The sequence below is a fragment of the Eschrichtius robustus genome, chromosome 12, assembly GCF_028021215.1.
Source record: "Eschrichtius robustus isolate mEscRob2 chromosome 12, mEscRob2.pri, whole genome shotgun sequence".
Taxonomy (NCBI): domain Eukaryota; kingdom Metazoa; phylum Chordata; class Mammalia; order Artiodactyla; family Eschrichtiidae; genus Eschrichtius; species Eschrichtius robustus.
In genome coordinates, this window is record NC_090835.1 from 69,259,540 (window position 1) to 69,285,604 (window position 26,065).

General features: G+C 43.2%; 1 protein-coding gene and 1 long non-coding RNA gene across 3 annotated transcripts in view; one reads left to right on the plus strand and one right to left on the minus strand.

Moving 5' to 3' along the window:
• Positions 1–3,008: 3,008 nt before the first annotated feature.
• Positions 3,009–7,476, minus strand: LOC137772999 (uncharacterized). The gene is made up of 2 exons (XR_011075618.1): positions 7,241–7,476; positions 3,009–3,371 (listed from the first exon to the last, which is right to left on the minus strand). It is a non-coding gene; the product is annotated as an uncharacterized lncRNA (long non-coding RNA).
• Positions 7,443–26,065, plus strand: part of ZNF76 (zinc finger protein 76) — a 32,070-nt gene continuing 13,447 nt past the window's right edge. Inside the window, exon 1 of one of the 2 annotated variants that reach the window (XM_068557259.1) lies at positions 7,443–7,677. The gene's annotated coding sequence lies outside the window, so the exon portion shown is untranslated. The other variant, XM_068557260.1, reaches the window with a different exon arrangement.

A 26,065-nucleotide genomic window follows, 5' to 3' on the forward strand; every position in this document is an offset into this window, starting at 1 on the left:
TTAACTAATGTTAAGACAGATCTTGGAGAGCAGGTGAAGACCTGCTAATGTCCACCAAGTTTAATTTAGGTCGTCCAAGTTGGGAGTTAAGAATCCAGGCAAAGCTGCTCCTAAACCTACAGAGGAAGCTGGCCCAGGGGCATCAAACTAAGGGTTAGTGGATTGAGGAGTCAACATTCAGGGACTCTTTAGGCCTTTACAGGTCAGACAGAAAAAGAGGTTTTTACCATTGTAGGGAAGTGGGAAGATGGTATAAATGGGAACCCTTCATGAACTAGCTAAGAGGCCTCTCTGCAGGATGAGGTATTCATAGGGCCGCAGTACTGTGAGGCCTCATTTTTCTTAGTACAAAACCTGCCCTGATCTGAGTCTGGGAATGGGAAGCCATTCCTGCAAGGGCTGCAAGCGCCAAGTGATGCATATCAGAAAGGCACTTATGTCTTCAGCAACGTGGCAATCTCTTTTTACTTCTCTGCCTCTGTCTTTCTGTATTATTGGGCCAGGCCCATTCCCTAAACCTTAGAGAACAAAGTCAGGAGAAAACTGACCAGAGCCTGGACTTGAACTGCCCTGCCCCAGGCCTACAAATTCGCAGAGGCTGACATTGAGCAGTGACTGCTCTGACTCTGCCAGGATTGGATTAATTTGAGGTGGTGGAGGCTCAGATTTATTGCTGAAAGTTCAATGGTACAGTCCTGGTCTTTAGCCCTAATGAAAGTTTTCATATCCAAGAAGTTTTCTCCATATGCATGTTTGAGGTGACTCTGGAGATTAAGGGGCCATATCTCAAAATGTCAGAAAATATTATAGAGCATTCAGACTTCTGTATTTGCTGCTTAACCTCAATATAACAGGCTCAAACTAGAGGAAGGGAGACAAAGTGTAACTGACCACAAGCAGAAAATAATGTTAACCTGCTTGGCTTCTCTCTTAAGCACTGTAAGAGAAAAGTGGAAGCCAACAACACAAAGATACCTTTAAATTTGACTTGTCTCAAAGGTAGCACACTCTGTCCTTGGGCCATTACTTGGACTAGGAACCCTCTACAAAGGGAATAGAACCCCCAGTTCTGTTATCAGCTTATCTAGACAACACAGATTGTCACAGTTTGGACAAACCAAAAACTTTATTCTTCTGTGTGAGTTGAACTTAAGTTTCAGAGAATAACCATTACCATGTGGGAGGCTTTTTTTTTTTTTTAATGCAAAAGAAGTCTCAAAATATTGTATTTATATCTACCTTCCACTGCTGCCGATATAGTAAGCATCTCCTACACAACAATAAATGATGCAGTTCATAGAGTATTTTGCACTTGGGGGAAAAAATGTATCTGAACTTGTAAAAAGAAATGTTTGGATTTTGTATTGTCTTTTTTTATTATTATTATTAAAATACTAAATGAAACTTCTCAGCCTGGCATCTTTTCCTCTCTCAATGGCTTACCCTAGAGCTGGAGAAAAGCTTTGAGGAGACAAAGTGTCTTCTTGCTTCCAGATAGGGCTTACCCCAATTTTTCATTTATCCATCTTATTCCTAATGACTTTAGAATTTGAAAAGGCTTGTCTATTTTAAAAAGCAGTATCAAGAATTATCCCGAGTGGGGGAAATTTGGGGTATTGTTGCTTATCATAGTACAGTCCCCAAAATCCAGCCAGGCCACAGGTGGTTAAGATACTTCCCTAGTAAAGATGTCCCATCTCTAGCAAAGTACCAGCACTGAGATTCACCAACGTTGTTTTTTTTTTTTTTTTTTTTTAATGATTTTTTTTTTTTAACTTTTTGGGTTTTATTTATTTATTTATTTATTCATGGCTGTGTTGGGTCTTCGTTTCTGTGCGAGGGCTTTCTCTAGTTGCGGCAAGTGGGGGGCCACTCTTCATCGTGGTGCGCGGGCCTGTCATTATCGCGGCCTCTCTTGTTGCGGAGCACAGGCTCCAGACGCGCATGCTCAGTAATTGTGGCTCACGGGCCTAGTTGCTCCGTGGCATGTGGGATCTTCCCAGACCAGGGCTCGAACCCGTGTCTCCTGCATTGGCAGGCAGATTCTCAACCACTGCGCCACCAGGGAAGCCCCAACGTTGTTCTTTTTATGCAGTACATTCTTGACCGCCAAACAGAATTCTGAAGTAGAGATCATTCAGCCGCTACCACCATTACTATACAGGTCTTGGGAAAGCAACCTCTAACCCCTTATAAATGAACAGTATCCATTTCTAGGCTCAGAGATGATAGATAAAACTTAATTGTTGTAATTACATAATTTCCTGATGTGAAATTTTATTGGATTTAATAGCTACATGATATAGCCATTTAAGTGGAACAAGGAAAAATCTACCTGATCAAAAAATATGTTGGGTTAGCCTACCAGAATCCTTAACTTCCCCATCAGCATCTATAAAGGAGACAGGTGCATTCTACTCCACAATTGCTGAGCTCCTGTTACGTGCCAGGCATCGCGCATCAGGCCATCACAGCTTGATAACAATAGCCATGCTCAAGATCCGCACACCTCATGTAACACTGATTACAACTGACCTTTCTACATAGATTTCCCAGCAGGAGAGGGAATCCAGTCAACTTGGTGATTATGAGTATAAATTAATTCACTGGCATTCTATTTCATACATTAACTTCCTGTGAGTTTGATTCAGTGTGACAAAATATGAACACCTTTGTGTGGACTGACAAAAATCACATTTCTAGAACTGCAAAGCTGAGGACCACATCCAGGACCATGGTGAGTGACTATACCAACTTGGGGCCATCTTCTCTGACTTCTCTCCTAACCCTCTTCTATTCCAAAAACACCAAATCTTCCTCCTTCTTTCTAGGACACTTGCAATTATGTCCCAGAATAATGTAGAGTGAGGGCCAGTGGAGTATGGGTCTGTCTATATCAAGCAGTCTTTAAAGTGAGGTACATGAAGACTTTCCAAGGAATTCTTCCTAAAGGTATGTGAAGACTTTCCAAGGGGGGTACCTGGCCAAGGAAATCAATCTGAGGAGAGTTTTTAAAGTTTTTTTTAAAATTCATTTATTTTATTTATTTATTTTTGGCTGCACTGGGTCTTCATTGCTGTGCACAGTCTTTCTCTAGTTGCGGCGAGCGGGGGCTACTCTTCGTGCGGTGCGCGGGCTTCTCATTGCGGTGGCTTCTCTTGTGGAGCACGGGCTCTAGGCGCGCAGGCTTCAGTAGTTGTGGCACATGGGCTCAGTTGTTGTGGCTCACGGGCTCTAGAGCGCAGGCTCAGTAGTTGTGGCGCAGGGGTTTAGTTGCTCCGCAGCATGTGGGATCTTCCCAGACCAGGGCTTGAACCCATGTCCCCTGCATTGGCAGGCGGATTCTTAACCACTGCACCACCAGGGAAGCCCTGAGGAGAGTTTTAAGGGAATACATTTCCAGATCCTCAACTTCCATAAGAATTCTTCCCTAAAACTCATCTGTTTTGAGAGCTAGCCAGCATATTCATGCACTCTCCATTCTACCTCCTCTTTCACCATAATCCTTGTCCTACATTACAAAAGAAAGGCATATCCCTCACCTACATTGAATCTTGATGCATGGCCTAGGGTGTAAAACCCTGGGGAGTAGAAGGAAGGGGTTGTTTTTTCCCTTCATAACAAAATACTCCCATTACAATCAATCTTCTTGTTTCATCTTATAAAATGTTTCCTATTTTCTACCTCCTGCTAGCAAAAAATGAAATCGTTAGCTGCTCAAACCATTATTTCCTAACAAAAAAACTTTCTTTTTTATTAAATACATAAGAAAAAGTTTTATCATGAAGTCTAAGAAAATTATTGGAGTTCTTTCTTTTTTTGTTACACGATTGTTATTTAGTTGTTCCCAAAAGCCAAACATAAGAGTTCAACACAAGCAGAAACCGGTATTTGCCAAGGGACTAACATGCCTTCTACCCTACTTTTCACTTAATAAATTAACTAAGGTATTCAGCTATACATTATATGGCATTATTCCAAATTATATAATGAGAAATAGTACCATCTTGTTTTTACAATTTTTATAATATTAATATTAGATCTATATAATTTTAATCATGACTGACTTTAGTAATCTATTTTATAAGCTACAGTTAATAATTTATTTCCCAGTGATTTTTATAATATTCTTGAAAGTGAATATTAACATATTTATTTATTATTATTTTTAAATAAATTTATTTTATTTATTTATTTTTGGCTGCGTTGGGTCTTCGTTGCTGCACGTGGGCTTTCTCTAGCTGCGGAGAGTGGGGGCTACTCTTCATTGCGGTGCACGGGCTTCTCATTGCAGTGATTTCTCTTGTTGCCGAGCACAGGCTCTAGGCACGCAGGCTTAGTAGTTGTGGCGTGCGGGCTTAGTTGCTCTGTGGCATGTGGGATCTTCCCGGACCAGGACTTGAACCTGTATCCCCTGCACTGGCAGGCAGATTCTTAACCACTGCACCATCAGGGAAGTCCCTTAATGTACTTATTTAAATTGAAGAATAAAGTCAGACTTTTTCCTGACAGAAAGTAAGTCTGATGTGAAATGAAGACTGGCTTTGCTAATTCTACAAATGGCAGGTGTTTTCCATATGGAAGAGAATGCATGTCAATATTTTAACAGAAAGATACTGAAAACATGTAATGATGAAAGAACTTTATCAAAAAAATTGTGTTGGCAAAGAAGTACGAAAATCAGTATCTGACTAACTAGGTGCCTCTGAGTGAAAAGGTGACAGAGAATTAATAATTATTTTCATAAGACTGAAACTGACAATCAAATGACTAACAAATCCTTTTGCAAGATCAGTGGTTTCCAATTCTTTGCTTTTAATAAAGTAAAGGAGGACTCTATTTGATAGTACTTGATAACAGTATTTGGTAATAGGACACTTTGTGATTGTTGGCATGTAATTTAGAAGCAGTTCAAAGACTTGAGGGATATCATTTTAACAAATTTCTTCCTTTCCCAATTACTATGTGAACAACGTCTCTCAACGCTTATGTCTATAAAAATAAAAAACAGGTAGAGAATTGGTGTGGCACCTTATCTCCTTCCACCATTAGGTAATATTAGTCTGTGAATACCTGAACTAATTGAGGAGAAACACCATATTTCTCACTGAGATGCATTTTCAATAAAACTGTACTTTATAGGTTTCACAAGTTATAAAGATGTGTAATATAGTGATGTTGCTTAATAAATCTGTACTAGTAATAACCGTAATGACAATTTGATTCATAAGAAATTTTTCAACAAAGCCTATGGTCACAAGCAATAAGCTTAAATATATACTCAATTTTGTTGCAAAGAAGGTGATAGTGATCAGTAAAAGACTTTAAAGCATACAAATATACTAATTAGGATAAAGTTCTATAGGGGCAGTGAATGGAATTAGGAATTCAATAAGAAAGGGAACCATATAAAATTTCTTGTGCATATATTTTTAAATGGATGTTGGCAGACATCAAATATTTAGGGTATTTGGAGTCCACTAGATACAATTTAAGAATGATGTAATGGTTTTAGTTTAAAACGTCAACATTTGCAGTAAGTCAGAAATTATATCCTCTACAAGTATTTAAATTTATGATGGAAAATTTAGGTATCAACTTAGAAATGAACAAGGGGGTACATAGTTCTTTAAAATTCTTATATGGAGTCCAGTTTTTAAAATGTCTGAAGACCACCAGCGTATACGGTATATTGTGGGGATGGGGTTCAAAGGCAGAACAGAAGTTACTAGAAATGATCTTCAATCCTCCACTCCAAAGTATCTTCCTCCCCAGTTCTCCTGAGTACCTGAAATTACCCATCATCAGAATCTTAATACTTCAAATTCAGACACTAGTTTCCCAGAGTTTTTGTTGTGTAATGGGAGAGGTGATTAGCCAATCAAATTAGGATCTGCAAGGAATGTGAGAAAGAACAGATGTATTTTTTATTATGGAAAAAGGTGGTGCGGGGGGACAAACTAGGACAACCTGAGTTCTAGTCCCTGCTCTATGTCTAACCAGAAGTTTATGCTACAGGACAAACTACTATGTTCTCTCTTTGTATCTAGGTAAAATAACTTGTCAAACTTCCATCAAAAAGGAACGGAAAGAGGGCACCTTAAAGGTCAGGCTGTTTATTTCTATACCAGGAGATGTAGAAAGGATTAATTATAATATACATAACCATAAGAATGGGCCATCGGAACTTCCCTGGCGGTCGAGTGCCTAAGACTCTGCGCTTCCACTGCAGGGGGCGCAGGTTCGATCTCTGGTCGGGGAACTAGGATCCCCCATGCCCTGCAGCGCGGCCAAAAAAAAAAAAGAGAAAAAGAATGGGACATCAACTGTCACTTACTGCCCCCCTAAACTGAGAACCTGATGAGAACTGGAGCCCCAGTCCCACCTCTGGAATTGTGCCAAAAGCAGTAAGACGCGGAACAGAGAATGTCTAAAATTGAAGTGGAGGCTTTGTGGTTAAGCTCTTTAGACAGGGGAGGAAAGAAACCACCAATGGCATCTCTAGCTACCATGGGCCCCAAACACAGTACTTTGTAAATGTTTCTAGTTTATTGGCATACTTCCTTTAAAATTTTTGTTAGTTAATTTTGGGGGGCGGGGAGGGGAGAGAGGAGACAAAAGAAAGGACTTAAAGTCTAAAAGGACAGAGAGGGAGAAAAGTTTCTCACCTCACTTCTCCAGTCACCCCAATTCCTCTCCTAAGAGGCAACGTTTACCATTTCCTCATCTAACTTCTCTATTTTTAATTTTTTACCAAAAGCTCACTCTCTTTTACTTTTCCCCTAGGTGTCTGAAAATTGCCCAAGCACAGCCCCTCCCTAGTGAGAGGGGGAAACAGTAAAAGGGCTTGGCTTTGTTCACCCCGAAAGGAGCCTACAAGGGGGAGCAGCTGGTTTTGAGGCTGCGGGTAGGGCTGGCGGAGGAATGAGAGAACAGAAGAGCACCCTCAGGGCGCCCTCCCTAAAGAGGCCAGTCCCTCACGGCTCCTCGACGTCGTCTTTTTCAATAAGGAGCTAGTAATACCTGCAATTGCTTCCTTCAGGGGGTGGCTCATAGATCGTAGGCAGTGCCAGCGGACTGCGCACAGTAAAGCGCCTCAGGATCGTAAGGCGCAGGAGGACGCCTGGGGGCTCTGAGCCGCGAGGAGAGGGTCAGTGGCCCCGGTGCGGAGAGTGGCAGCCGCGAGAACAGCCTCCCTCACAATCTGCCCCTCCGGTCCTCCCCACCTCCAGAAGCGCACCTTCTCACCCGCAGGCGGCCGACGAGACTCGGGGCCTCGGGCTCCTCCCGCCTCTCGCCTCAGGGGGACCGAATCCCTCGGCAGGACAGGTGGCGACTCCTCATTGCTATAGAGACGACCCGGCTCGCGAGCCGCGCCCAGTCCCTGACCGGGGCGTAGTGACGTCATCACGCCCTCCCCGGGCGCTCGGCCTCGCGGGCGGCGCGTCACCCCGGTCGGGGGGCGGGGCAGGGCGGGCCTCTCACCGGCACTGTTCAGAGCCTGGCTGCCCGGGCTCCAGCGGCCCGGGAACAGGGATAAGTAGGACGGCGGCCGCGGCGACTGGGGGTGCGGGGTGGAGCGTGCCCTGTATTTTCTGTACGGGTTCCGGGGCTCGGTAGAGGCGCGCCGAGAAGACAGAAAAGTGCGGCGGCCCTGGAACCTGGATATGGCGCGAGGCAAGCTGCGCGCGGGCGGGCGGGCTATGGCGCAGGCGGGTTGCGGGGCCGGCGCTGGTGGCGGGGCCCGTTGCATGGCGGTCTGTCGGCGGAGTCGCCCTCGGGGGCTGTCAGGTTGGTGGCTGCGGGAAGAGTGGGTCCACCGTGCCCAGGTGGGAGGCCGGGCGGGCGCAGGGCCCCGAGAAGGTCCCGAGCCCGGCGTGCCCCCCCTCCTTCGGCCCTAGCCCGGTGGCCGGGAGGCTGGACGGCGGCCTGACCCTCCCCCACCCCAGGTTCCGGCCCCCATCCCTGCCCCTCCGTTCCGTCCTGCGACTCCTCCCCCATGACTTCCAAACCCCACCCCGTGACTGCGCCCGCCTCCACCTCTGTGACCCCCACACCCCACCCACTGACCCTAAGACCTCACCAGGTAATCCTCACCTCTTATTCGTTGACTCTGCCAACCCAGGAATTTCCCCAGCACTGCCCAGGACCCACCAACCTCAGCTCTAAACCAGTCACTCAGGACCCGAGATCCCTACATCCCCCAAAACGTCAGTGACCCCACTGGTCTGGTAACCCCCTCCACTTCTACCCTGTGTTACCCCACAATCTTGGTGACTCCCCCCAAACCTTTCCTGGTAACTCCTAAGCCTTACCTACTAAAATAGTTTCCCACCGAGTTATGTTCTACATAACCCTCAGTATCTGATAATCCTTTCTTTGCCCTGTAACTTCATGATCCTCATTCCATGTGCCCCCTTCATCCTAAAATCACTTCCACGGACATCCCTCTCTGCACTCCAGCCCCCCAGTGTTAATCAGCACATGACTTACAAGTGCCCTAGCACCGAGCTGGTGCCCAGAAAGATACAGAGATGAATATGAAGTAGATATAGTTGGAATCATCAGAGAATCTGGATTGAGTGTGTGGTCCCAGATTCAAGTCCTAGCTCTGCCACCGTTGTGCTTTGGGAACCTGGAAGAAGTCTTTCCTCGCTCTGGACCTGTTTCTCATCTGTATTATGATAAGGTTGGGTTAAATGATCTCAGAGTTTCCTTCCAGCTGTGACGTTCTGCAATTCTCAGTCAAGATAATATTTGTTTGCAATCATTTTTGTACTCTGTACTCCTAACTAGAAGTTTACTGTTGTAATCTCAGCCCAGGGTCCACTTGCTTCTTGAACCTTATTCCCTCACTCCTGCGACCCCCCCTACACTCTTAATAATCCGTACCCATTTCCCTTGATCAGGCCTCATCAGTTAACATGTTTGCAAAGCAGGATAAGAGTGCTTCAGCTTGGGGTATTGATGTGATAAGAGATCTGGGTTCTAGTTTGACTCTGGCCTGTAAAGTATGGCACCTTAGGCACACCATTTAGCCTCAGTCTTCACTTCTACTAGGGTAGGATAATAGTAGTGCTTGAGATAATGCATTCAAAGCATTTGGTACCAGGCCTAGTCCATGGGAGCCCTTAAGTATAAGCCGAGAAGCTCTTATGGGTCTTATTCTGTCCTGGGTGCTAGGGAGTCAACAGATAATGAACACAGGGGCCACACTTTGCATTATCTTGGTACCCCCGAGCTCTTGGAATCACTGTCCTCTTGTCTCTGCTGTGGCCTCCTCACTTCTCTGGTTTTTTACCCTGCTATCTCCTTAATAATGATTGGCACTTACTGCTGAGCACCTACTGTGCGCCAAGCTTTGTATGTGTAAACTGTTTCCCCTCACAACCCCAATATATCTACCACTATTTCCCATATTTTGTTTGTTTTGGTTTGGTTTTAAACAAATGAAGAACCTGAAACTCACACAGATGAGTAGTAGAGCTGGGATTTGAACCCACAGTCTTCAAAACTCATTGGATCCATTGCTTCTCTTGCCCCTAAACCTACCTAGTTTTCCAGGTCACTCTCAGCCCCTTGTTCCTTATTTTCTAATAATTTCTAAGCCCAACACCAACACTTTCCCCATCACTTCCAAGGTTTCTCTTAACCTTTGCCCCATGGCTTGGTGACTTCCTTAACCCATTGTTCATGACTTTTGACCCCACGTGTCCTGAGACCCCTGCACCTTAATACCTCTCTTTATCCTTTGTCCAAATATCCTCTCACCCTATGAGTCCTTGGAGCTCCCACTTACCCTAAGGTGTCTCCCACCTCTCTGGCACTCTATCCCAAATCCTCTCATCCTGTTAAATCCTTTACCCCCAGGAATTCATATACATAAGAGATTGGAAATCTTTTATGAGTGTTCCAGCTGCTTCCCTTCTACCATCCTCAGCCACATCCTGTTACTCAAAACCTTCATCTAAATTAGCCCTTCATCTAGTGAGTGCTTCACCCAGCTTCAGTGAAATGAGCCCCTTCCATCCCAATGTGAACCCATCCTTCAAAATCTATACACCCTCCCATGCTAAGATCCCTCCTCTTCATACCCTTTTCAATATCTTGTGAGATCCTGCCTCTTAGATTCCCGGATCTCATGGCATCTTTCTCATTTTCATCAGTGATCTTTTCAAACCAGAATCATCTTTTACCTTATCCTCCTTCCTGTGCCCTATCCCTTCTCACAGTGCCTTTTTCCTGCCCTACTCTTATTTTTCTCCCTCACCTCACCTCATCCTCACCTGCATCCTCACCTGCATCCTCACCTCACCAATCTTGGTAGCATTGATTATGGTGTAAACCTTTCTCCCATCCCAGCTCTGCCCCTTCTTCCACTCTCCCTGCCACTCTCTCCTTCACACACGGCTTGGCCAACCACACTTCACTGGTTTGTCCAGAGAACTACACTTTTCTCTGGGAACCTCTGATAATAGATCACCAAGATCACAGTCCTTTAGGTAGCAAGAAGAGAGATCTTGGAAATCCTTCTGAATAAATGTAGCCATGTCTTCTTGACACACTCCCACTCTTCTATCCTGTTTATGAAGCTGCTTGCTGTATATGCCCTCAGGGTAGAATGCTTTGAGTGTCAACACCCGAGTTAGCCCCATTGTTTTCCAAGCCCTGGGAGGACTTTCCAGTCCCCTCCCACCAGAGGACTGGATGGTGAGTAGCAAAAGGTGACATTAAAGATCCACTTCCAAAAGTCTATTCTGTGGGTCACCAAATTCCCAAATTTGGGAATTATTGGGAATTCCCAAATTCCCAATAATACACTTATTGACTGCATAGCAATAAACTCAGCAGAGGGCAGATTTAGAGTTAAGGAAGGCATAAATCTTGGGGTCTGCAAATTTTGTGGGTTGATTTTTTTTAAAAGGAGCTTTCGCCTTAGATTTGTTTAATCTCTCTTAGGCTACAGAACATATTCTGCCTTGGATCTTAGTTATTTGGGTACTCTTCTCACCCAACACCCACCCTCCACCCCCACTGTGATTTCCTTGAGAACAAAAGCTGGGTTTTCTTTATCTTCTGTTATCTTAATCCTGTCCCGCATATTTAGCAGGTAGTCAGTGAATACTTACTGGATTGAATGAACTCATTCAGAAATTCTGCATCAGGTACAAACAAGTGAAAACAGCTAGTGTCTACATCTACTTTGTAGCTACAACAACCCTTCTCCCCAAATCCCTCCAAACGTGATAATGGGCAAGTCCCTTGATTTAAACGTTCTGGAATTCAGACACTTTCTTTTTTAGTCACTGCTTGGGTGGGGGACTGGGTGTAAGTGCTTCTTTTTACTGTGTTTCTGGTTAGACTAGAGAGATTGATTGACATAGTGGCTAGAATACAGTGGTAACAAGGCCAGGGTCTGTCATATATAGACCAGTTCTCAAGAAAACAGCTAGATGAAATATTTAGCGGAGGTTGCAGAGACAATCAGAAGAGAAGAAATCAAATTGGCAAAATGTTGGTAATTGTTGAAGTTGGGTAATGGGTTCGTGGAGTTCATTATACTATTCCTTCTACCTTTATGTATGTTTGAAATCCATAGTAAAAAATAGGAGAAGAAAGAAGAGGACAGCTAGGTGAACAAGTGCAAATTTAGCACTGTTCCTTGCAAAATATCTCAAAACAAACGAGCTGCTGTTACCGAGTCAGTACTATTATCTTGGTTAAATAGTATATTTAGTCCCAACCTATTTTTGACCTCTTCTGTTTGTGAGATATCATGATGCTAAATTCAAAAATCAGCACACTGCAGAAACGTATCATCCTGGCAACAAGCACCTGTGGCCTTGGTCCTGCCCTGCTTCCCAGCCCAGGTGTGGTTTCTTGTGTTAAAGGGCTGGGCTGGGCCTGAGAAGAGGGAGAGACAGTGGGGGAAGTGAGGGAGAGATCAGAGCTCAACTAGGGTCTTCCCCTTCTGGCCTAAACCCTCCAGATTACTGGGAGATTCTAAAAGTATGGAGGTTCATTCATTGATTCACTCATTCACTCATTCACTCATTCCACTAATGTTTGGTGAATAGCTGCTGGAGGCCAGGTACTTTTCTCATACCTGGAGATAGAGCAGTGAATAAAATAAAGTTCCAGGACCTAAGGAGCTCGCCTGTTGGGATGAGGCAGAAACAAACCATAAACAAGTAAAATATATATTGGGAAAATTAAACAGAGAAAGAAGATAAAGAGTACCAGGAGCCAGGGTATTAAATTTTAAGTAGGGTGGTCAAGGAAGGTATTATTGAAAAGGTAACATTTGGGCAAAGACCCGAAGGAAGTTAAGAGGTGAGCCAAGCATTTATCTGAGGGAATTATATTCCAGTCAGAGGGAGCAGCAAGTGCAAAAGCCTTGAGGCAGGAGTATGCCTCGTATATTCAAGAAACAGGACACCAGTCAGTATGGCTGCAGTAGGGTGGAGAGGAGAAACATAGCAAGAGATGTGGAGGTGGGAGTGGATTGGTGGTAGATCATATTAGGCCTTATAGGCCCCTGGATTTTTTGTGAATTGTGGGTGAGATGGGAGCCATTGGAGGGTCCTAGGCACCCAAGTGACATGATCTGACATAAAGGATCATTGTGGCTGCTATGTTGAGAATGAGTTGTAGGTGGCAAGAGTGGAAGGAAGGAAACTGATTAGGAAACTACTGCAATAGTCCAGGCAAGACAAGTTGGTAGTTTGTACCCAAAGTAAAGCAGTGCAAGAGTGAGAAGTGGTTGGATTCTAGATATGTTTTGAAAGAGGAGCCAACGGGATTTGCAGATGGATTGGAAGTGGCATATAAAAGAAATAGAGAAGTTGAGGATGGCTCCCTCATTTTTGGCCTGAGCAATTTAAGGATGGAGTTCCCATTTACTGAAATGGGGGAGCCTGGAAGAAGGATACATTATAGGAAGGGGAGATAAGGAATTCACTTTTGAATATGCCAAGTTTGAGATGTTTTTGGACGTGAAGATGTTAAATAAGCAGCTGGATATACAAGTCTGTTAGACTTGTTAGTCAATTTCTGCCCTCCTGGGAACTGAAAGAACACTATTACTGGGCAAGAGACAAAGGAGTATGGTGGGAAGAACACTGGCGGCTCAGGTGTGAGACCCGGCTCTGCCACCAGGTAGCTCTGTGATCCTTTCGGACTCCTCTGGCAGCTCTGGCCTCTGTTTCTTCATCTGCAAAATGACAGCTTTAGACTAGAAATGAGTTGTCTTCTCAGCTCCTCCTGTGTGAGAGTCGATGAAGTAGTGCATAGAGCAAGGGAGATAATATAACTGTACGTATATCTGAGAGCATGTTGGAAACTGCTGAGCCCTACACAGCGTAGTGGCATTGGTGGTAAGAGGCCTCCCTTACTTTGCTAAAGCAAAACCCAGTGAGTGCCTGCCATGTTCTGGGCACTGGACACAGAGGATCCGATGACAGAGAGATGCATCCGTGCCCTCGTGGAACACTACAGACGAGCCGCCTGGTGTAGCTTCACTGCTGAGTACAGAGAGAGTGGGCTGGAGTCTGATGGTCTGGTGCGGTGTTGGCCAGGGAAAGCTTGTTCTTGACCTGGGTCTGGGAGAAAACTACGTGGATGTCGGAGATGAGGCAAGGTGGTAATCCAAGTGAGGAAAAAGTGGGCGTCCTAGCTAGGGCTGTAGGAAGAGCTGGGGTGGTGGGACTCAGCTCCTTCCCTCCTTCATTCTTTTTTTTGATATTTATTTGGTTGTGCCGAGTCTTAGTTGCAGCACGCGGGCTCCTTAGTTGCGGCTTGTGGGTTCCTTAATTGTGGCATGTGAACTCTTAGTTGCAGCATACATGAGGGACCTAGTTCCCTGACCAGGGGTCGAACCCAGGCCACCTGCATTGGGAGTGTGGAGTCTTAACCACTGCTCCACCATGGAAGTCCCCCACCCTCCTTCATTCTTTCACTCAGCATTTAGTCCTCTGCCGGGAACTCCTCTTAGGGAGCTTATAGTTCTGTAGCAGAGGAAGGGTTTCTTTCTTTTTTTCGGCCACACTACGAGGCAGGTGGGATCTTAGTTCCCCGACCAGGGATTGAACCTGCACCCCCTGCATTAGAAGCACAGAGTCTTAGCCACTGGACTGCCAGGGAAGTCCCTAGATGAAGGGTTTCAAATCTGGTCTCAATTAGATCTAATTCACAATAAGTAGGGTTGATTTAGGATTCAAATTTGAGCTAAAGAGTTCAGTTAGTTATGTGACCTAGTAGTATTATTCATTTAGTATCTGTGGGCACATTCTTTGTTTGGTGCTGATTAAGCTGAAATGCATGCTCTCCAGGAACTTAAATTATAATCAGTTTAACAGAAAGTAGGATGTGTGATTTTCACCCCAAAAAAGTTGAGTTTAAGGAAAAAAAATACCTGGCAGAGTAATCCCTTCACTGCATCTGGAAGCACAGACGTCTAATCCTTGTGTCATTTAGATGTTGATGCTTATATTTTAAGGAGAGTCTCTGACCAGCTAAACAAGAATACAAGATATAGGGAATTCCCTGGCGGTCCAGTGGTTAGGACTGCGCACTTCCACTGTAGGGGGCACAGGTTCAATCCCTGGTCGGGGAACTAAGATCCCACATCCTGTATGCCGTGCAGCGTGGCCAAAAATAAATAAATAAATAAAATTTAAAAATACGAGATATAGCCCATCTTAATGATCCGGTCACTCACAAAATTAGAGTGGATATGTAACTAGCATCTTTCACTTAACAGAATGGGGAAATTTTGTTCTGGTGAGTAAAAAAAAAAAAAAAACCAAAAGAACAACTGAGCTACAAATCCAAGTGCAGCTGAAGCCATTATCTTTTTTTTAAATAAATTTATTTTTATTTATTATTTTTGGCTGTGTTGGGTCTTCGTTGCTACGCGCGGCGTTTCTCTAGTTGTGGCGAGCTGGGGCTACTCTTCGTTGCGGTGCGTGGGCTTCTCATTGCAGTGGTTTCTCCTGTTGCGGAGCACGGGCTCTAGGCGCGTGGGCTTCAGTAGTTGTGGCTCACAGGCTCTAGAGCACAGGCTCAGTAGTTGTGGCGCATGGGCTTAGTTGCTCCGTGGCATGCGGGATCTTCCCGGACCAGGGCTCAAACCCGTGTCCCCTGCATTGGCAGGCGGATTCTTAACCACTGCGCCACCAAGGAAGTCCGGAAGCCATTATCTTTAACTGGTGGCCTTAAGCTACTGACAAAGCATCAGATGCCTCTTGCCCTGGCAGCTATCAATCAAGGTATAGAAATGTGAGTGTCCGTGTGAGGGTCTCACAAATCCTATGTCTCTGTTTTGCTGCTCGAAGTGCAGGGCCTACTTGGGCTCCTCACTTATAGTTCAGAAAGATCTGGGATGTTTCAAAGCTTCAGTGTATTAGACTGACACCAGCTGGAAGTCGGAGCGCTTCTTCTACTGCCTCCCGGTTAACGCTTGCCTTCCGTAATGGTTCATCTCAGAGAAGTGCAGATGTAACTTGTTAGCCTGGTACTGTATAACTTTTCATTTGTTGGAAGTCCCTGCTGCTTTGGGATAGCTGATAAAGCATGAGACCCATGCAGTTAAGATAAGCTCAAGGAACTGGGAGCTCCTTGAGATTGTGGAACTGACCCAAGGCTTAGATGTAGAGGGTGTGGCAGGGGTACCTAAGACCAGAGTTCTCTCTGTCTGAGAAGATCATCCTTTCAATCTAGGAGGTACTGTCCCAAAGCCACAGAAGCAGTGAGGGAGAAAAGCAGCCCCTGCTCATCTGCCACTTCAGCCAGACCCACCCTCTTGACCCGCCTGGGGACATACCAGGCTGGGGAGCCAGTATGTCCTCAGGTCCTGTGTAGATTTGCTGTTGCTTCATGCTCAGCTGATCAGGTTTCCATCTGATACTTGAGAATGACATCCATGAATTGGAAAGCTGAGTTGTCAGATGTGGTTTTGCTACGAACCAGTACATCATGGAATCTATCCTGTCAGCCCTGGAGTAGCCATGCCTTGTTAGGGGAGAATCATAGATATTCCTCTAGCCAACACAAGGAGTGCAAAGCTTGCTTTTAGACTTTCTTCTTTTATTCTTATATTTTTATTTATTTATTTTACATAGGTAACACATTCACAGGGCTTAAAATTTTTTTTGTAAGTGAAAGATATGCAGTGAAAAGTCACCCTTCCATCGCTGTGCCCGTCACTCAGTTTTCCTTCCACCGGCAACCTTGGTTAGTAATTGCTTCACTGTCTTTCCATAGATTTTTTTATGGCAGTGGCAGCATACAAAAGGCACTGTTTTGTACCTTGAAATTTTTATTCAATATATTTTGGAGATCTTTCCATGTCAGTATGTAAGGAACATCCTCATTTATTTATGTCTACATAATAAGGAAGTTCTATATTGATAGACATTTATGCTGTTTGGAATTTTTTTGCTATTATTACATGCAGGGATGCCATGAATAACCTTGGACGTGTGCCATTTTTCATACATGTACGTCTACCTGTAGACTAGACATGAAGTTGCTGGGTCAGATGGTGTGTACATTTGTAATTTTGATTGATAACTGCCAAATTGCCCGACATAGAGCTTATACCAATGATACTCCCACCAACAATGTAAGACTGTGCCTGTTTCCCCACAGCCTCAGGGACATTGCTTTTTTTCTTTTTTTTTTGGCTGCAGCATGGCATGAGGGATCCTAGTTCCCCGACCAGCGATCAAACCCGCGCCCCCTGCAGTGGAAGTGCGGCGTCTTAACCACTGGACAGCCAGGGAAGTCACACAGGGACATTGCTTTGAGTTAAGAATATACAGACTACCTTCAACATAGGATACTGAATCATGGGGCCCCACTGTGACACTCTATTCCACAAGACACACAAAGCACCACACAGCCCAGTTGAAAGAATACCACAATTAAAAATATATATTTTGGGCTTCCCTGGTGGCACAGTGGTTGAGAGTCTGCCTGCCAATGCAGGGGGCACGGGTTCGAGCCCTGGTCTGGGAAGATCCCACATGCCGCGGAGCAGCTGGGCCCGTGAGCCATAATTACTGAGCCTGCGCGTCTGGAGCCTGTGCTCCGCAACGGGAGAGGCCGCGACAGTGAGAGGCCCGCGCACCGCGATGAAGAGTGGTCCCCGCTCGCCGCAACTGGAGAAAGCCCTCGCACAGAAACGAAGACCCAACACAGCCATAAAAAAAAAAATATATATATATATGTATATATATATATATATATATATTTTAAAGAGTAACTGGACCTCTGGTGGTTATAAGAGAAGAAAGGAAGAAAAAATCCTAGAGGAAGAAGTTCCCTACCTCAGTACTTAAATTAGCGTAAATTAGAGGAAGAATAGGTATCTGTCTTTGCAGAACCAAGGAGGGATGAGATGCCAGTAGTATCAATCATAGGAAGGCTGTGGGGAGAGTAAAGGAAAACTCCCAGAGGGTGGAGCTGGGCAACCAAGCAGACGGGGTTTAGTGTCCACTGTAGAGCTGCCTCTCAGCTCAATGCTGGTATCTTTTCATTTCAGCGACTTTTTTTTTTTTTTTTAAAGATTATACCCCCTCCTTTTAGCACTACTGTTAATTTCATTTTGGCCTCTTCTGCCCTCTTCTCATTTGGAGTTTAGGTTTCTGCGAGTTGGAGCTGGATGTGTGTTCAGCCTCATCTTTTTTCACTTAGCGTTGATTTGTTAACCCTCTTCCACTAATCCAGATGGTCTTGGTGGTTCTTGTCTGAAACGTTTAAACAAGCATCCTGTGCAAGTAGCTCTTGTTTTCTGTTCATTCTTTTCGTGGGATGAATTATGAAGATGAGATGATTAGATCTCAGATCCTGAACCTTTCCTGGTGGGGTTAAGCATTGACAGATTGTTCTCTGGAGAACATGGAGCCCCTGTAGTGCCATTAGCAATGCACGCTTGCGCCTGCCTCTCCTGGCCTTGCCAACACTGATGGTTCAATTTGGTTTTTTTTGGTAATTAATAGACTGTTTCTTAGAGCAGTTTTAGGTTTGCAGAAAAACTGAACAGAAAGTACAGAGAGTTCCCATATACTCCCTTCTTCCCCAACCCCCCGCCCCCAGTTCCCAGTTTCCCCTGTTAACATCTTACAATGGTGTAGTATATGTGCTACAATTGATAAACCAATGTTGAGGCATTATTATTAATTAAAGTCCATAGTTTGCAATTATGGTTCACTCTTTGTGTTGTACATTCTATGGGTTTTGACAAATGTATATTGTCAGTTATCCACCATTATAGATTTATGCAGAATAGTTTCACTGCTCTAAAAATGACCTGTGCTCCACCTGTTCATCACTCTTCCCCTCACCCCACACCCTTGGCAACCACTGATCTTTCCACTGTCTCTATAGTTTTTCCTTTTCCAGAACGTCATATAGTTGGAATGATACTGTATGTAACCTTTTCAGATTGGCTTCTTTGATTTAGCAAAATGCATTTTAAGGTTCCGCCATGTCTTTTCATGACTTAATAGCTCTTTTTATTGCTGAGTAATATTCCATAGTATGAATGTACCACAATTTGTTTATTGAAAGACATCTTGATTGCTTCCAGTTTTGGGCAATTATGAATAAAGCTGCTGTAAACATCCATGTGCAAGTTTTTCTGCAGACATAAGTTTTCAACTCATTTGGGTAAATACCTAAGAATAGGATTTCTGGATCTTATGGTAAGAATATGTTTAGCTTTGTAAGAAACTGCCTAACTGTCTTGCAGAATACCGTTTTGCTGTGCCATTTTGCATTCCCACCAGCATTTGGTGTTGTCAGTGTTTTGAATTTTGGCTCCTGTAATAGGTGTGTAGTGATATCTCATTGTCTGTTGGATGTGAACACTTTTACTTTGATTTTTGGTAATTTGATAAGTATAATATCCTCATGATTATTCTTTCTTATTCTTTAATTACTAATTAAACTTTTTTTTTAATATTAGTGTTTTTTGCTTACGTGAATTCATATTGTAGCCTTATTTGTCCAGTGGGAATTTGATAATGTTCTTGGAGGTTTGTGAGTGTCTGCATGTGGTTTTTTTTTCCACCTAGTTTTTTTTTATTGTGGTAAAATATACAGAACATAAAATTTGCCATCTTAACCATTTTTAAGTGTACAGTTCAATTACATGTGTTTTTTTTTTAAATTTCTATTGGAGTATAGTTGATTTACAATATTGTGTTAGTTTCTGCTGTACAGCAAAGTGAATCAGTTATACATATACATATATCCACTCTTTTTTAGATTCTTTTCCCATATAGGTCATTACAGAGTATTGAGTAGAGTTCCCTGTGCTATATAGTAGGTCCTTATTAGTTATCTATCAGTTATATGTGTTTTTAATATCATGTGTTATGTTTTATTTCTTTAGTATTTTCCCCTAATGTCGAGGGTTTTTTTAAGCCAACTCTTCCTTTTGACTTGATTTTCTTATGCTTCAAAAGTCCAAAACTCCCTTCTTATCCTGGTTGAGATCTGGATATTGTTCCATTTTGATGAACTGGTAATATAAATTTAACCTTTTTGTCCCAGGGTGATGTTTTAAATAACATGACGTGTCTAAATAACCGCGATGATCCAGTTCCTCCTGATGCTGATGGAATGTTTCATTTTCAAATAGCCCTTCTCAAGCCAGCAGTGATCCCAAGCTGATTTCCAGAAGCAATTGAGATGTAACCTCATCATATCTGTATTAATTTGCTTGTTGATGTAAAGTGATATCCTTAGGGTAACCCTTCCAAATTGCCTTTATTCTGCACTTTTCTTTTCATGGACTAAAGGTGGGTTTGAAACTCCCCCATGATTGCTCTGTTGAATGTTTACAAACTAAGGTGTTAAAATTCACTTAAACATTTGGCCGAAAATTAGATTTTTAAGTTATCTGTTTTAGTTTAAATGAATGCCGGTCTGCGGTAAAGGAGTATGCATTTTCATTGCCCTTTTGGAATTGAAAATAATCCACTTTGCCTAAATACTCCCTTTTCTGTGACTAATTCAAACCTATAAAATTGTAGTAGCCAAATAGGAACCATACTAAAAAGTGCTTTGGGCTTTTAACATCATTGTGCCTTTTGGAAAGAGATGTTTAGCTGATGTTTTAAATATGTTTCTGTTATTAATTTCCTGTTTTCTCTTTAGTGTTTGGAAACCCACAGAACCAAGCCTGTTTCACTAAGCTTTTTGTGTGTGCATAGAAGTCTTCTTCTATAATCACAAATACTGAATCATTTTACTACAGCTCTTCCAAATCCGGTTCTAATTTGTTTGCCACTTGACTCCCTCAGCCTTCATCCCTCCCAACCTAATGTCGCTTTGTCCTCTCTGAGAAGTTTTCTATATTTCCAAATGAAGAATTATCTGAGTGAAAATTGTCATTTTTTTTTTTTCAAAGTTGAACATTCTTCTCTTTCCAAGCAAATGTTCTGTTTTTCTCTTTTTTGGCTTCTCAATACAGTTGCCCTCTGGGCTGGCTGAGGCAGAGTACAGAAAGCCTTGTTCCAAATGACCAGGGAGTTCGGGTTAGCAGAAAATGGTAGACTAGTGAACAGGTGCCTGTAGTCAAGGCGAAGCCCAGCCTGGGTGTGGATCAGATTAGATCTAAACCATGACCAAGTGGAGAAGCACAAATACATGGCTACTCTTTAATTTCCCGTCTGTCATTTCTCTTATTTTTCTGCTTTGGGGAGGCAATTTAAGCACATCTTTTTTCATAGAGAGACCTAAAGATTCTATGTGTCTAAAAAGTTTTTCTAGATGTTATCTCACTGGTAATTAAAATTTATGTTTACAATAGGAAACACATTTATATATTATGAAGCCATAGGGTTGTTTCCTGCATCAGAGCAAACAGTAGGTTAAGTTCATTTAAAAATGCAACAAACGGGAACTGGACTTGCTGATAATTCTGGGAGTGTCAGTCTCCCTTTTCATCCCTACCTTTTGTCATGCTCTTATTCCCCACTCCCTCCTTTCCCCCAGACTGGCTCTCCCCTATACCCAGCTCAGGTCATTAGGGATCTGGTATAACTTACACCCTCCAAGGAGAAAACATAGCAGTTGCCCCTGCTCCCCCCCTCCCCCTACTCTTTCTCAGAGGGCCACGGGAGTTATGAATCTGAAATGTCAAGTACAGGCGGAAACTGCTCAGACCCAGCCATCCTGAGGCAGTCACAAGCCTCTCTTTGGCTCTGCCAGTGTCACTGTTGCTGGTTTAGTACTGGCACAGGAGGATTCATCATTTAACAAAAGAAAGGGAGAAAAATGGCAATTAGACACTTGTACATGCCTGGCAGCCAGGAAGCACCTTCTCCTCACCTGCTGTCAGGCTCTGTTGGAAAGCAGCTTCAGAGATCAGGGAATGGTAGAAGAGCAAGAGTAGACTTTTAAAAGTGTATATTATGAGGCTTAAGGAGGAAAACTGTATTTAGCCTGGACATGAGAACATGTAAAAGAGTGGAGATTTGTTTTCTTTGAGTCTAAAAAGTGTTATTTTGGGAAATGTGGCTACCAGCTATTATTCCCTCTTTCCATGTGGTCAGGTCGAGAAGAACTGGTTTTAAGTTGCAGTGGGTGAGATGAAAGCTAAACAACCAGTATTCAAGCGTTTTGAGAGCTGATGTTGTGTCACAGTGGATTAGCAAAAGGAAGAAATGCACCAGATATTGAGAGGTATGGACTCTGTGGCCAGCCAGCCTGGCTTTGATCCTGGCTTCAGCACTAACTAGTTCTGGGACCTTGGGCAAATTACTCCACCTCTAAGCCTCAGTCACCTCATCTGTAAAATGGGGATAGTGTACCTACTTCCTCATAGGATTATTTTTAAGATTAAAAGAGTTAATATAGGTAAAGTGCTTTGAACAGCAGCTGACACATTAAGGACTATATATTTGATAAGTGTTATTAGCACGAACAATGGAAAGGATTTTAGGGTCATTTGGACCAACACTTTATTTTACAGATTAAGAGGCAGTCACAGAAGATAGAATCGAGGTTAAAAGGCTTTCTGCAGACTTCTGGTCCCGAGCTGTTGCCAGTACTCTTGGCTGTTTTAGAAATACCCATTGCTTCAAAAGCATATCCCTTAGGTTCCTCTTCCATCCCCTTCCTCAGAGCCAGAATTTCTCGAGTACTTCCTGTGTGCCATCACTGTGCTAAATGCTGACGTATGTGACCTCATTTTATCCTTACAGCAACGTTTGAAGAGGGCGCCACTATTATCCTCAGTTTTTCGAAGTAGTATCTAAGTTTCAGAGAGGTTCAGTTACTTTCCAAGGGTACACAGCGTCAAAGAGGTAAAGTCTGGATTAGAACCAAGGCTGACACCAGAGCCTGTGTTTTTAACCATGGCACAGATTTTCCTCAGAAAGTCTCAATAGAATACAGATGAGCTAAATCAAACCAACCATTGCTTCAGCAGTCACAGGGCCCAGCCATAAAGATCTGAGGCCATTTTGTAATCCCTTTTCAACCTACAGTCTGCTTTGTTTTCCGACCTAGGTCTCTCAGGTGTATTCTTATTTCTGACACAATGCTGTTTATATGAAAACAGGTTACCAAAAGAACTTCTCTCCCTGATCAAGAGAATGAAAGTTGAAGGTCCTGGAGCAGATGAAAACAGGCCAGGACCAGAGCTTTCATGAAATAGGGACCATGTGGGGGTTATCAGGACTGTGGGCAACATGGGGGTCACTGCCAGGATCCTAGTAGACCAAAGAAGAGGAGTCAGATGTGGGAATTCCTAGGCCAGTGGTTCTTTACCTCCTTTAATCCTTGTAAGACTCAGATGACAGTCATGGACTCTCCCCTCTTCAGAAAAATGTACAAGCTCACACACCAAAAAAGTATTACCAAGTGGCTTCAGGGTTCATAAACTCCAGCTAAAAACCTCTGTATTAGGCAGCAGAGTAGATTACTTAAGAGCCCACTCTGGTGCCAGATGGTCTGGATTCAAATCCTCTTCTTCCATTTATTAGCTGTGCAACCTTGAACGAGTTAATGGCTTGGGCTTCAACTCCCTCAACTGTAAAATGAGGATAATAATAGTATTTAATTAAAGGACCATTTTGGGGATTAAACGAGTTACTATATGTAAATGCCTAGTACATGGTTAGCTCTCCAGCAATATTCACTATTAGTGGTAGTAGTAGTGCTATCCCCAGAGCTTAGCCCATTCAGTAAATGTTTATGGACAGAATGAATGAATAATTCTAGTGGAGATGCCAAGTCTAGGGTAGAGTATCCCAACCAGTGTGTCACAACTGGGCTATAGTCAAAATACTGATCCACTCAGCCCTTCGGGCTGCCAAAGCCCCAGCTGGTTGCTCCTGGCTTCAAGCAGCAGCATCCAAAGTGTGACACACAAATATCCTTCTCTCTGGGTGCCCTGATGTGAAAACAGTTTGGGCAGCACTGATTGAGAAGATCAGCTGGCAGGTAGTGAGAATCAAGCAGGAAGTCCAGACTCCAGGTCCAGGAGAATTCTATGGATGGGTGGCAAAGAGTATCTTAACCCCTGAGCCTAGAGCAGAGGCTCTAGTTCGCTCTGTACTACGGCAGACGCAGAGCAAGTACTGCCAGTAGGACACTCCAGCGCTTCCCTCCTGGCACAAGGACCTGGTAGGTCACTGAACAAGGAATTGCAGAGAGCCCACAGTGAACCAGGAACCAGGCTGGAGCCCAAAGTCTTGTGTAGGCAACATGTGTTAAAGAGGTAGTGGTAAGTACTGAAGTAGGTGACTCCAGGATTGTGAGTGCCAGGAAGAGGTAGTAGCCAGGGCTGCAGGGACTTATAAGGGGACCAGCCTTGCCTGCAAGGAGAATGAATTCTTAGGGTGGTAGGAAGCCACTGAAGAGTTTTAATCAAGGAAGTGGTAGATTTAGATCTGTACATAGACATTCTGACACAGTATTACAAAATGAATAGGAAACGGGCAACAATTTATTGAGGACATATGTTAGGAGGCTCTTACATTAGTCAAGAGGTACAAGGTGATACTCATCTGAAATTAGGTACCTAGACTTTTTTGTCTATCTTTTAATTTTTTATATTATGGTATAATTGACATACAACATTACATTCATTTTAGGTGTATATCATAATGATTCGATATCTGTATATATTGTGAAATGATCGCCACAGTAAGTCTAATTAACATCCAGCACCATACACATTTACAGAATTTTTTTTCTTGTGATACAAAACCTTAAGATTTGTTCTCTTAGCAACTTTCAAATGTGCATTACAGTATTATTAACTGTAGTCTTCATGCCGTACATTACATCCCCCAGGACTTATTTTATAACTGGAAGTTTGTACCTTTTCACTCCCTTTACTCATTTTACCTACCTCCAACCCCTGCCTCTGGCAATTACCAATCTGTTCTCTGTATCTATGAATCCATTAGATTTTCTTTTTTAAGACTCCACATATAAGTGAGATCATAGTGTTTGTTTTTTCTCTGCCTGACTTATTTCACTTAGCATAATGTCCTTTCCTCAAGGTGCATCCATGTTGTCGAAATGGCAGGATTCCATTCTTTTTTTGTGGCTGAATAATATTCCATTCTGTGTGTGTGTGTGTGTGTGTGTGTGTGTGTGTGTGTGTGTGCGCGCGCGTGACAACTTCCTTATCCATTCACCTGTCAGTGGACACTCAGGTTGTTTCCATGTCTTGGCTGTTGTAAATAATGCTGCAGTGAACATGGAGGTGCATATATCTTTTCAAGTTAAGGTTTTTGTTTTCTTTGGATAAATATGCAGAAATGGAATTCCTGGATCAAATTTTTAATTTTTTGAGGACCCTCCATACAGTTTTCCATAGTGGCTATGTCAATTTACATTCCCACCAGTAGCACACAAGGGTTCCCTTTTCTCCACATCCTTGCCAGCACTTGTTTTTTCTTGTCTTTTTGGTAATAGACATTCTGAGAGGTGTGAGGTGATATCTCATTGTAGTTTTGATTTGCATTTCACTGGTGATTAGGGATGTTGAACATCTTTTCATGTACCTTTTGGCCATCTATATATCTTCTTCGGAAAGATGTCTTTTCAGATCATCTGCCTGTTTTTCAGTTGGATGGTTTGGCTTTTTGCTGCTGAGTTATATGAGTTCTTTGTATGTTTTGCATGTTAACCCCTTATCAGATACATGATTTGCAAATATTTTCTCCCATTTAATAGGTTGCCTTTTCATTTTGTTGATTGTTTCCTTTGCTGTGCAGAAGCTTTTTAGTTTTTTAGTCCCATTTGTTTATTTTTGCCTTTGTTTCCTTTGCTTTGGTGACAAATCCGAAAAAATCATTGCCAGGACTGATGTCACGGAGCTTACCACCCATGTTTTCTTCTAGGAGTTTTATGGGTTCAGGTCTTACATTAAATTCTTTAATCCATTTTGAGTTAATTTTTGTGTATGATGTAAGATGGTGGTGTACCTAGACTTCTGAGGAAAAAGGAAGAATCAAGAATGAACCCACTGGGAATTCCCTGGCGGTCCAGTGGTTAGGACTCCGTGCTTTCAGTCTTAGGGCCCGGGTTCAATCCCTGGTCCAGGAACTAAGATCCCTCAAGCCATGTGGCCAAAAAAAAAAAAAAAAAAAGAATGACCCCCACTGATTCTGGGTGGCTGGACATGCCATCCCTGGGATAGGGGATACTGGGAGTGGAACAGTTCTTGGGGTGGGGACCATTGTGAGTTCTGTTGGGGACTTGTGCTGTTTGTGATGCCTGTGTGATATTTACAAGGCTGGTGAATGGATAGATCTGAGCACAGGAGAGATGTCAGAATGGTCACAGAGAACCAGCAGCAGTGGGGTTGGCCGCCTGCCTTCAGTGGGGCTCCCTTCTAAGGGGAGCGAGTTTAAAAGTGGGTTTTGATTAATGAAATCTTACTTTACAATCAATTTGGCTGGCATGCTTCTCTTGCATGCTCAACCTTTAGAATTCTTAAGTGTGTATATTTTGAACTCTCTTAATAAAAACCAACATAGTTCTCTACTTTGAAGAATTCGCCTCTTTTTTTTCTTGGCTGGCCTCCTTCATT